The sequence below is a fragment of the Coregonus clupeaformis genome, unplaced genomic scaffold (genome assembly GCF_020615455.1).
Source record: "Coregonus clupeaformis isolate EN_2021a unplaced genomic scaffold, ASM2061545v1 scaf0037, whole genome shotgun sequence".
Taxonomy (NCBI): domain Eukaryota; kingdom Metazoa; phylum Chordata; class Actinopteri; order Salmoniformes; family Salmonidae; genus Coregonus; species Coregonus clupeaformis.
Window position 1 is genome coordinate 287,501 of NW_025533492.1, and position 12,758 is coordinate 300,258.

At 47.2% G+C, this 12,758-nt stretch overlaps 1 pseudogene; it reads left to right on the forward strand.

The window, feature by feature from the left end:
* LOC121555765 overlaps window positions 1–12,758 on the forward strand; it is a 179,418-nt pseudogene that overhangs the window by 143,207 nt on the left and 23,453 nt on the right.

A 12,758-nucleotide genomic window follows, 5' to 3' on the forward strand; every position in this document is an offset into this window, starting at 1 on the left:
CCTCCCTCTGCAACTGGATCCTGGACTTCCTGACGGGCCGCCCCCAGGTGGTAAGGGTAGGTAACAACACATCTGCCACGCTGATCCTCAACACGGGGGCCCCTCAGGGGTGCGTGCTCAGTCCCCTCCTGTACTCCCTGTTCACCCATGACTGCATGGCCAGGCCAGGCACGACTCCAACACCATCATTAAATTTGCCGACAACACAACAATGGTAGGTCTGATTACCGACAACGATGAGACAGCCTAATAGGATGAGGTCAGAGACCTGGCAGTGTGGTGCCAGGATAACAACCTCTCCCTCAACGTGATCAAGAGAAAGGAGATGATTGTGGACTACAGGAAAAAAAAAAAAAGAGGACTGAGCACGCCCCCATTCTTATCGACGGGGCTGTAGTGGAACATGTTGAGAGCTTCAAGTTCCTTGTTGTCCACATCACCAACAAACTATCATGGTCCAAACACACCAAGACAGTCGTGAAGAGGGCACGACAAAGCCTATTCCCCCTCAGGAGACTGAAAAGATTCGGCATGGGTCCTCAGATCCTCAAAAAGTTATACAGCTGCACCATCGAGAGCATCCTGACTGGTTGCATCACCGCCTGGTATGGCAACTGCTTGGCCTCCGACCACAAGGCACTACAGAGGGTAGTGCGTACAGCCCAGTACATCACTGGGGCCAAGCTTCCTGCCATCCAGGACCTCTATACCAGGCGGTGTCATAGGAAGGCCCTAAAAATGGTCAAAGACTCCAGCCACCCTAGTCATCTGGTTCTCTCTGCTACCGCACGGCAAGCGGTACCGGAGCGCCAAGTCTAGGTCCAAAAGGCTTCTTAACAGCTTCTACCCCCAAGCCATAAGACTCCTGAACAGCTAATCATGGCTACCTGGACTATTTGCACTGACCCCCCCCAACCCAACCCACCCCACCCCATCCCCCTTTTTTACGCTGCTACTACTCTGTTTATGATTAATGCATTGTCACTTTAACTCTACCCACATGTACACTACCGTTCAAAAGTTTGGGGTCACTTAGAACCCCGGCAAATGCAAATAGTCCTTTTATTTTTTACTTATCTATTTTTTGCTTAACACTTTTTTTTTTAACTGCATTGTTGGTTAAGGGCTTGTAAGTAAGCATTTCACTGTAATGTCTACACCTGTTGTATTCAGCGCATGTGGCAAATAACATTTGATTGGATTTGATGTGCTGATGGTTGGAAGTATTCACCCAGGGGTGTACTATATGTGTGTGTTATAAAGGCTCTGTTTTAATCCTGTGTGTTATAAAGTTCTGTTTTAATCCTGTGTGTTATAAAGGCTCTGTTTTAATCCTGTGTGTTATAAAGGCTCTGTTTTAATCCTGTGTGTTATAAAGGCTCTGTTTTAATCCTGTGTGTTATAAAGGCTCTGTTTTAATCCTGTGTGTTATAAAGGCTCTGTTTTAATCCTGTGTGTTATGAAAGCTCTGTTTTAATCCTGTGTGTTATGAAAGCTCTGTTTTAATCCTCTGTGTTATAAAAGCTCTGTTTTAATCCTGTGTGTTATGAAAGCTCTGTTTTAATCCTGTGTGTTATAAAGGCTCTGTTTTAATCCTGTGTGTTATGAAAGCTCTGTTTTAATCCTGTGTGTTATAAAGGCTCTGTTTTAATCCTGTGTGTTATGAAAGCTCTGTTTTAATCCTGTGTGTTATAAAAGCTCTGTTTTAATCCTCTGTGTTATAAAAGCTCTGTTTTAATCCTGTGTGTTATGAAAGCTCTGTTTTAATCCTGTGTGTTATAAAGGCTCTGTTTTAATCCTGTGTGTTATAAAGGCTCTGTTTTAATCCTGTGTGTTATGAAAGCTCTGTTTTAATCCTGTGTGTTATGAAAGCTCTGTTTTAATCCTGTGTGTTATGAAAGCTCTGTTTTAATCCTGTGTGTTATGAAAGCTCTGTTTTAATCCTGTGTGTTATGAAAGCTCTGTTTTAATCCTGTGTGTTATGAAAGCTCTGTTTTAATCCTGTGTGTTATGAAAGCTCTGTTTTAATCCTGTGTGTTATAAAGGCTCTGTTTTAATCCTGTGTGTTATGAAAGCTCTGTTTTAATCCTGTGTGTTATGAAAGCTCTGTTTTAATCCTGTGTGTTATGAAAGCTCTGTTTTAATCCTGTGTGTTATAAAGGCTCTGTTTTAATCCTGTGTGTTATGAAAGCTCTGTTTAATCCTGTGTGTTATGAAAGCTCTGTTTTAATCCTGTGTGTTATAAAAGCTCTGTTTTAATCCTGTGTGTTATGAAAGCTCTGTTTTAATCCTGTGTGTTATAAAAGTTATAATGTTTTAATCCTGTGTCTGTCTCCAGGTGAGAGCCAGTGTGACGAGGCTACCTGTAACAACGGAGGAACATGCCATGACGAGGGAGACACCTTCCAGTGCAACTGTTCCCCTGGATGGGAGGGGGCTACCTGTAATATAGGTAAATTAGTTTGGATGGGAGGGGCTACCTGTAATATAGGTAAATTAGTTTGGATGGGAGGGGCTAACTGTAATATAGGTAAATTAGTTTGGATGGGAGGGGGCTACCTGTAATATAGGTAAATTAGTTTGGATGGGAGGGGCTACCTGTAATATAGGTAAATTAGTTTGGATGGGAGGGGCTAACTGTAATATAGGTAAATTAGTTTGGATGGGAGGGGGCTACCTGTAATATAGGTAAATTAGTTTGGATGGGAGGGGCTACCTGTAATATAGGTAAATTAGTTTGGATGGGAGGGGCTACCTGTAATATAGGTAAATTAGTTTGGATGGGAGGGGCTACCTGTAATATAGGTACATTAGTTTGGATGGGAGGGGGCTACCTGTAATATAGGTAAATTAGTTTGGATGGGAGGGGCTACCTGTAATATAGGTAAATTAGTTTGGATGGGAGGGGCTACCTGTAATATAGGTAAATTAGTTTGGATGGGAGGGGCTACCTGTAATATAGGTAAATTAGTTTGGATGGGAGGGGCTACCTGTAATATAGGTAAATTAGTTTGGATGGGAGGGGCTACCTGTAATACAGCTGAGTTAGTCTGAGTTAGTCCCCTCCTCATTCCTTCCCTCCTCCCTCCCCTGGGTCTAGACCAGGGTCTGTTCACTAGGCACTAACCAGGCTGAAACGTGGAGGTACTATTTCAACTCATCCAATAGGACACACTTGCGTTCGCTTTTTTGTTGCACAATGTTTTTACAAAATTTGCTACGGTACCCAAATGAATATGAGCCAGATGAACTAACACTGCTGTCCTCTCATCTCTCTCTCTCCTCCTCTAGCGAAGAGCAGCAGCTGTCTTCCTAACCCCTGTGAGTACGGCGGGACCTGTGTGACCAGCGGGGACTCCTTCACCTGCGTCTGCAAGGAGGGCTGGGAGGGAGACACCTGTAAACAGAGTGGGTATACTCACCGGCTCTTCTGTTCTACCTTTAATATCACCCCCTGGTGTCCCTGCTTAGAGGACTACCTGATCATTAATATCACCCCCTGGTGTCCCTGCTTACAGGACTACCTGATCATTAATATCACCCCCTGGTGTCCCTGCTTAGAGGACTACCTGATCATTAATATCACCCCCTGGTGTCCCTGCTTAGAGGACTACCTGATCATAAATATCACCCCCTGGTGTCCCTGCTTAGAGGACTACCTGATCATTAATATCACCCCCTGGTGTCCTGCACAGGACTACCTGATCATTAATATCACCCCCTGGTGTCCTGCTAGAGGACTACCTGATCATTAATATCACCCCCTGGTGTCCCTGCTTAGAGGACTACCTGATCATTAATATCACCCCCTGGTGTCCCTGCTTACAGGACTACCTGATCATTAATATCACCCCCCTGGTGTCCCTGCTTAGAGGACTACCTGATCATTAATATCACCCCCTGGTCTCCCTGCTTAGAGGACTACCTGATCATTAATATCACCCCCTGGTGTCCCTGCTTACAGGACTACCTGATCATTAATATCACCCCCTGGTGTCCCTGCTTACAGGACTACCTGATCATTAATATCACCCCCTGGTGTCCCTGCTTAGAGGACTACCTGATCATTAATATCACCCCTGGTGTCCCTGCTTAGAGGACTACCTGATCATTAATATCACCCCCTGGTGTCCCTGCTTACAGGACTACCTGATCATTAATATCACCCCCTGGTCTCCCTGCTTACAGGACTACCTGATCATTAATATCACCCCCTGGTCTCCCTGCTTAGAGGACTACCTGATCATTAATATCACCCCCCTGGTGTCCCTGCTTAGAGGACTACCTGATCATTAATATCACCCCCTGGTGTCCCTGCTTACAGGACTACCTGATCATTAATATCACCCCCTGGTGTCCCTGCTTACAGGACTACCTGATCATTAATATCACCCCCTGGTGTCCCTGCTTACAGGACTACCTGATCATTAATATCACCCCCTGGTGTCCCTGCTTACAGGACTACCTGATCATTAATATCACCCCCTGGTGGGGGGGAGGGGGGGTATTATGGTTGTGGATTGGGGGGGGGGGGTCTCTTCTCTCCCCCCTCTCTCTTTCTTCTCTCCCCCTTCTCTTCCTCTCTCTCTCTAGTCTGTTGTCGTCTCTGCTCACATGCAAGTGAAAAATAACATAACTCTCTTTCTTTCAGATACCAACGACTGTAATCCCCACCCATGGTAAGTGGAAAACATTTCCTATAGAGTCGAACAAGCGTCAACAGATCAGAACAGGACAAGGTATTCCTCTACTTTGCACCGTTCCAGAGTTCAAATAGTATTTCAAATCTATCAAATATTTAAACATTTTCTATAGCCTGCCTGGCCCGCCAGACGGGCGGGATCTGGCCCAGATACATTATTTAAAATGATGGCGAATAGTATTTGAACCCTGATTTGTTCTGCAGTCTGTACTGTTGTTGGGAAGTTTCTCACCTGCAGGTTCTCTCTGTCTCTCTGGGAAACACTGACTCACCCCTCCTTCGCTCCCATCCTCCCTCCCTCCCCTCCCTAGGGTGCGTTCAGCCTAACCCTGTTGTGCACTCAGTACTCCAGCCGATTGTGTGTGTGTGTGTGTGTGTGTGTGTGTGTGTGTGTAACCTCAGGTAGTTAACAGAAATATCATCTGGTCATTTAAAGGAGACCAGAACATGTTAGAGGCAACCTATCCCCTTTAGAGTGGACTACCGATAGGGCTCTGGTCAAAAGTACTGCACTATACACAGAATAGAGAGCCATTTTGGGATTCAGACTATAATGGTTATGTTGATGGAAGGAAGGACACAGACTATAATGGTTATGTTGATGGAAGGAAGGACACAGACTATAATGGTTATGTTGATGGAAGGAAGGACACAGACTATAATGGTTATGTTGATGGAAGGAAGGACACAGACTATAATGGTTATGTTGATGGAAGGAAGGACACAGACTATAATGGTTATGTTGATGGAAGGAAGGACACAGACTATAATGGTTATGTTGATGGAAGGAAGGACACAGACTATAATGGTTATGTTGATGGAAGGAAGGACACAGACTATAATGGTTATGTTGATGGAAGGAAGGACACAGACTATAATGGTTATGTTGATGGAAGGAAGGACACAGACTATAATGGTTATGTTGATGGAAGGAAGGACACAGACTATAATGGTTATGTTGATGGAAGGAAGGACACAGACTATAATGGTTATGTTGATGGAAGGAAGGACACAGACTATAATGGTTATGTTGATGGAAGGAAGGACACAGACTATAATGGTTATGTTGATGGAAGGAAGGACACAGACTATAATGGTTATGTTGATGGAAGGAAGGACACAGACTATAATGGTTATGTTGATGGAAGGAAGGACACAGACTATAATGGTTATGTTGATGGAAGGAAGGACACAGACTATAATGGTTATGTTGATGGAAGGAAGGACACAGACTATAATGGTTATGTTGATGGAAGGAAGGACACAGACTATAATGGTTATGTTGATGGAAGGAAGGACACAGACTATAATGGTTATGTTGATGGAAGGAAGGACACAGACTATAATGGTTATGTTGATGGAAGGAAGGACACAGACTATAATGGTTATGTTGATGGAAGGAAGGACACAGACTATAATGGTTATGTTGATGGAAGGAAGGACACAGACTATAATGGTTATGTTGATGGAAGGAAGGACACAGACTATAATGGTTATGTTGATGGAAGGAAGGACACAGACTATAATGGTTATGTTGATGGAAGGAAGGACACAGACTATAATGGTTATGTTGATGGAAGGAAGGACACAGACTATAATGGTTATGTTGATGGAAGGAAGGACACAGACTATAATGGTTATGTTGATGGAAGGAAGGACACAGACTATAATGGTTATGTTGATGGAAGGAAGGACACAGACTATAATGGTTATGTTGATGGAAGGAAGGACACAGACTATAATGGTTATGTTGATGGAAGGAAGGACACAGACTATAATGGTTATGTTGATGGAAGGAAGGACACAGACTATAATGGTTATTGTATGTTGTTTAAATGGTTATTGATGGTTATTGTATGTTGTTTAAATGGTTATTGATGGTTATTGTATGTTGTTTAAATGGTTATTGATGGTTATTGTATGTTGTTTAAATGGTTATTGATGGTTATTGTATGCTGTTTGATGGTTATTGTATGTTGTTTGCCTCCCAAGTGGTGCAGAGGTCTAAGGCACTGCATCGCAGTGCTAGCTGTGCCACTAGAGATCCTGGTTCGAATCCAGGCTCTGTCGTAGCCGGCCGTGACCGGGAGACCCATGGGGCGGCGCACAATTGGCCCAGCGTCGTCCAGGGTAGGGGAGGGAATGGCCGGCAGGTAGCTCAGTTGGTAGAGCATGGCGTTTGCAACGCCAGGGTTGTGGGTTCGATTCCCATGGGGGGCCAGTATGAAAAAATACAAAATAATGTATGCACTCACTAACTGTAAGTCGCTCTGGATAAGAGCGTCTGCTAAATGACTAAAAATGTAATATGTTTAATGGTTATTGTATGTTTGATGGTTATTGTATGTTGTTTGATTGAAGGGGAATACCACCTTGAAGTATGTGACATAATGGTAGAGCTATTTATGTTTGATATAGATATCCCCCTGCCCTTCCTAGTATGAGGCTTGGTCCCAAATTGCACCCTATTCCCTACATAGTACACTACTTTTGACCAGGACCCCATAGGGCACTATGTAGGGGATAAGGTTGTAATTCGGGACGAAGGCGGAGAGACTTCAGTTTGACTAAGATGTTTTGTTGTTGAACTGCGACTGATCCCTTTCTCTCTCGCTCTCACCCTCCTCTTTTTCTCTGTCCCTGCTCTCCTCATCCTCCTCTTCTCCTCTTCGTCCTCTTCCCTCATCCTCCTCTTCTCCTCTTCGTCCGCTTCCCTCATCCTCCTCTCCTCCTCTTTGTCCTCTCCTCCTCTTCGTCCTCTCCTCCTCTTCGTCCTCTCATCCTCTTTGTCGTCCTCTCCTCCTCTTCGTCGTCCTCTCCTCCTCTTCGTCCTCTCCTCCTCTTTGTCCTCTCCTCCTCTTCGTCCTCTCCTCCTCTTCGTCGTCCTCTCCCCCTCTTCGTCCTCTCCTCCTCTTCGTCCTCTCCTCCTCTTCGTCGTCCTCTCCCCCTCTTCGTCCTCTCCTCCTCTTCGTCCTCTCCTCCTCTTCGTCCTCTCCTCCTCTTCGTCGTCCTCTCCTCCTCTTCGTCCTCTCCTCCTCTTCGTCGTCCTCTCCTCCTCTTCGTCGTCCTCTCCTCCTCTTCGTCCTCTCCTCCTCTTCGTCCTCTCCTCCTCTTCGTCGTCCTCTCCCCCTCTTCGTCGTCCTCTCCCCCTCTTCGTCCTCTCCTCCTCTTCGTCCTCTCCTCCTCTTCGTCGTCCTCTCCTCCTCTTCGTCCTCTCCCCCTCTTCGTCCTCTCCTCCTCTTCGTCGTCCTCTCCTCCTCTTCGTCCTCTCCCCCTCTTCGTCCTCTCCCCCTCTTCGTCCTCTCCTCCTCTTCGTCCACTCCTCCTCTTCGTCATCCTCTCCTCCTCTTCGTCCTCTCCTCCTCTTCGTCCTCTCCTCTTCGTCGTCCTCTCCCCCTCTTCGTCCTCTTCTCCTCTTCGTCCTCTTCCCTCATCCTCCTCTTCGTCCTCTCCTCCTCTCCTCCTCTTCGTCCTCTCCTCCTCTTCGTCATCTCCTCCTCTTCGTCCTCTCCCCCTCTTCGTCCTCTCCTCCTCTTCGCCCTCTCCTCCTCTTCGCCCTCTCCTCCTCTTCGTCCTCTCCTCCTCTTCGTCCTCTCCTCCTCTTCGTCCTCTCCCCCTCTTCGTCCTCTTCGTCCTCTTCTCCTCTTCGTCCTCTTCCCTCATCCTCCTCTTCGTCCTCTCCTCCTCTCCTCCTCTTCGTCCTCTCCTCCTCTTCGTCATCTCCTCCTCTTCGTCCTCTCCCCCTCTTCGTCCTCTCCCCCTCTTCGTCCTCTCCTCCTCTTCGTCCTCTCCTCCTCTTCGTCCTCTCCTCCTCTTCGTCCTCTCCTCCTCTCCTCCTCTTCGTCCTCTCCTCCTCTTCGTCATCTCCTCCTCTTCGTCCTCTCCCCCTCTTCGTCCTCTCCCCCTCTTCGCCCTCTCCTCTTCTTCGTCCTCTCCTCCTCTTCGTCCTCTCCTCCTCTTCGTCCTCTCCTCTTCGTTGTCCTCTCCCCCTCTTCGTCCTCTTCGTCCTCTCCCCCTCTTCGTCCTCTTCGTCCTCTCCCCCTCTTCGTCCTCTTCGTCCTCTTCTCCTCTTCGTCCTCTCCTCCTCTCCTCCTCTTCGTCATCTCCTCCTCTTCGTCCTCTCCCCCTCTTCGTCCTCTCCTCCTCTTCGCCCTCTCCTCCTCTTCGTCCTCTCCTCCTCTTCGTCCTCTCCTCTTCGTCGTCCTCTCCCCCTCTTCGTCCTCTTCTCCTCTTCGTCCTCGCCTCCTCTCCTCATCTTCGTCCTCTCCTCCTCTTCGTCATCTCCTCCTCTTCGTCCTCTCCCCCCTCTCCTCCTCTTCGTCCTCTCCTCCTCTTCGTCCTCTCCTCCTCTTCGTCCTCTCCCCCTCTTCGTCATCTCCTCCTCTTCGTCCTCTCCCCCTCTTCGTCCTCTCCCCCTCTTCGCCCTCTCCCCCTCTTCGTCATCTCCTCCTCTTCGTCCTCTCCCCCTCTTCGTCCTCTCCCCCTCTTCGCCCTCTCCTCCTCTTCGTCCTCTCCCCCTCTTCGCCCTCTCCTCCTCTTCGTCCTCTCCTCCTCTTCGTCCACTCCTCCTCTTCGTCATCCTCTCCTCCTCTTCGTCCTCTCCTCCTCTTCGTCCTCTCCTCCTCTTCGTCCTCTCGTCCTCTTCGTCCTCTCCTCCTCTCCTCCTCTTCGTCCTCTCCTCCTCTCCTCCTCTTCGTCCTCTCCTCCTGTCCTCCTCTTCGTCCTCTCCTCCTCTTCCTCCTCTCCAGTTATAACAGTGGTACCTGTGTAGATGGTGATAACTGGTATCGATGTGAGTGCGCTCCAGGGTTCGCTGGGCCAGACTGCAGGATCAGTAAGTATCTCCTCACCCTGCCTCTCCCTTCCTCAACCCCATGTCATGATCTCTGGCCGAGCCGTAAGTTAGAGTGGCTGGGTCTGGTCTGGGTCAGACACAGCCAGGTCTCTATCTGACAGTGATTACACGGATCGTTTTCCCTCTTAAAGGCTTTCAGATGATCATCACATTCCTCCTGTCACTAAGCTTTGTTCTACTGTCCTTCAGCTTTCCTCGGGCTACATCCCAAATAGCACCCTATTCCCCTATGGGCCCTGGTCTAAAGTAGTGCACTATGTAGGGAATAGGGTGCTATTTGGGATACACCCTTCAGCTCTACATACCTGGGTCTAATGTAGATCTAGAGGGGTACATCCATCCTGACTGATTTAAAGACTGTTATTAACTCTGTTCCAGAGACAGAGATGATGTGATTGTCAGCCCCCAAAAAATCTAACTTCAAAACAGTGTAGCTAAAGTCTTAATGTCAAACATAATTGGATCGTTCCTGACCGCTGTGTGTGTGTGTGTGTGTGTCAGATATCAACGAATGCCAGTCCTCTCCGTGTGCGTTTGGTGCTACCTGTGTCGATGAAATCAATGGCTTCCACTGCCTGTGTCCCCAAGACCGAGCTGGACCACGTTGTGAAGAAGGTAAGGGTCTCAGACAACACTAGCTCACAATCTCTCTCTTTCATGGGGAAATTATTTTACTATTCCAATAATTGTATGATATTTCTTTCGGATATGCGGATAATCATGTTTGGTTTTTTTTACAACAAAAAATAACAACACTTTTGTTCTAATCTCTTAACCAATCAGAATGACGCAAAATGCCACAACAGCAGACGGTGTGCAGTAGTTTTCAGGATGCTATTCCGGTAACGTTCCGGTAACGTTCCGGTAACCGCAGCCATCATTATACTGTAGAACTGATTCTGTTTCCAAAAAAGTCTTCTGCTGTGGGTTTTGCATTGATCTGTGTCAGGTCTTGTGGACTCTCCATTGGTGCGTACCTGTAGGCTAATCGCTATTTGAAGTTGGGGAAAATAGCATACTGTTGTCAGGGCTGACCAGAGGGCTAAATGCACTGTGGTAGTAAAATGCCTTTTCATGTAAAACTCAACCCGTGAGCCCGTGAGTGAGAAAATGAGTTTTTTTACTAGTGTGTAACTGTAAACAATGACAGCCACCTTACTTCTTTATCAGCCGTAGCACAACGCACCATAGGCTACATAAACAGTACAATCTAAAGTGTGTTGTTTTATTAAATGAAGCGTTTCAAATGTCATGGTACAGGTAACTGCCAAAATAAAGGAAACATAACGTGTGTTAATAGGGCCTTGGGGCCACCAACGAGCCAGGTGTGTTAATAGGGCCTTGGGGCCACCAACGAGCCAGAACAGCTTCAATGCATCTTGGCATAGATTCTGGAAGTGTTTCCATTATTTTGGCAGTTATATCATATATGTGTGTAACAATGTAACATCATTGAGAATTTAATTTAGACAAAGACTTTTCATTGTTAAAATTGGGCCTAAAAAAAGTTCTCCAAAAATGAATACTCTGTCTCACAAGTGTTAGTCTCTACTAACATCCGTTCGGATATGCGGATATTTCGATTAAACGTGCCCATCCCTACTCTTTCACTCACAGTCTTTCACTCGCTCTTTCAGTCGCTCTCTCGCGCTCTCTCTCTCATGCTCTCACAATCTGTCTCTCTCTCTCTCTCTCTCTCTCTCTCTCTCTCTCTCTCTCTCTCTCTCTCTCTCTCTCTCTCTCTCTCTCTCTCTCTCTCTCTCATGCTCTCACTCTCTCTCTCTCCCTCTCTCTCTCTCTCTCTCTCTCTCTCTCTCTCTCTCTCTCTCTCTCTCTCTCTCTCTCTCTCTCTCTCTCTCATGCTCTCACCTCTCTCTCTCTCTCTCTCTCTCTCTCTCTCTCTCTCTCTCTCTCTCTCTCATGCTCTCACAATCTGTCTCTCTCTCTCTCTCTCTCTCTCTCTCTCATGCTCTCACACTCTCTCTCTCTCTCTCTCTCTCTCTCTCTCTCTCATGCTCTCACAATCTGTCTCTCTCTCTCTTTCTCTCTCTCTCTCTCTCTCTCTCTCTCTCTCTCTCTCTCTCTCTCTCTCATGCTCTCACACTCTCTCTCTCCCTCTCTCTCTCTCTCTCTCTCTCTCTCTCTCTCTCTCTCTCTCTCTCTCTCTCTCTCTCTCTCTCTCTCTCTCTCTCTCTCTCTCTCTCTCTCTCTCTCTCTCTCTCTCTCTCTCTCTCTCTCTCTCTCTCTCTCATGCTCTCACACTCTCTCTCTCTCTCTCTCTCTCTCTCTCTCTCTCTCTCTCATGCTCTCACACTCTCTCTCTCCCTCTCTCTCTCTCTCTCTCTCTCCCCCTCTCTCTCTCCCCCTCTCTCTCTCTCCCCCTCTCTCTCTCTCTCTCTCTCTCTCTCTCTCTCTCTCTCTCTCTCTCTCTCTCTCTCTCACTCACACACACACACACAGTCAGTAGAGATGACATGTAAAGTCTTGGGTGTGTTACAGTGACTCTGAGGCCGTGCTCGGGGAACAGTCGTCCAACCCCTGAAGGAGCGAAGTGGGGTGAAGGTTGCAACACCTGCCAGTGCTCTGATGGGAAGGTTGTCTGTACTAGAGTGCGTACCCAAACTTCACTTCTCCTCTCTTACCTTTTACATATCTACGTGTATCTTATAGGGTTGCAAAACTCCGGTAACATTCCCAAAAAGTTCCAGGTTTGACAGAAATCCTAGTTAGATTCTGTAATCAGGGAGGGAATCCTCAAACTGGGATTTCTGGAAAACCTTGAAATGTTGGGAAAGTTACTGCAATTTTGTAACCGTGGTGTCTTGAATAAATGTGTGTATTCTTTCCTATATCTCAAATGTAGATATTTTTGTTGTGTGTTACAGATGTGATATATTGATTGATTAATTCATTGATTGATTTCAGATGTGGTGTGGTCTTCAGTCCTGCCGAGTCAGCGTTGGGGTTAAAGGTCACGGTAGCGGAGGAGGTGGGGCCGGGTGTCTGACTGGTCAGAGCTGTGTACCAATCAGGGAGGAGCAGTGTTTCATCCGGCCGTGTCTGGGTCTGGGGGAGTGCCACCCCTCCTCCCCACCGCCCACCAAATGCCACCCCAGCTCCGGTTACCACGACAACAGCTGCGCCAACATAACACTTACGTTCACCAAAGAGACCATGCCCAGGGTGAGTCAGAGACCATGC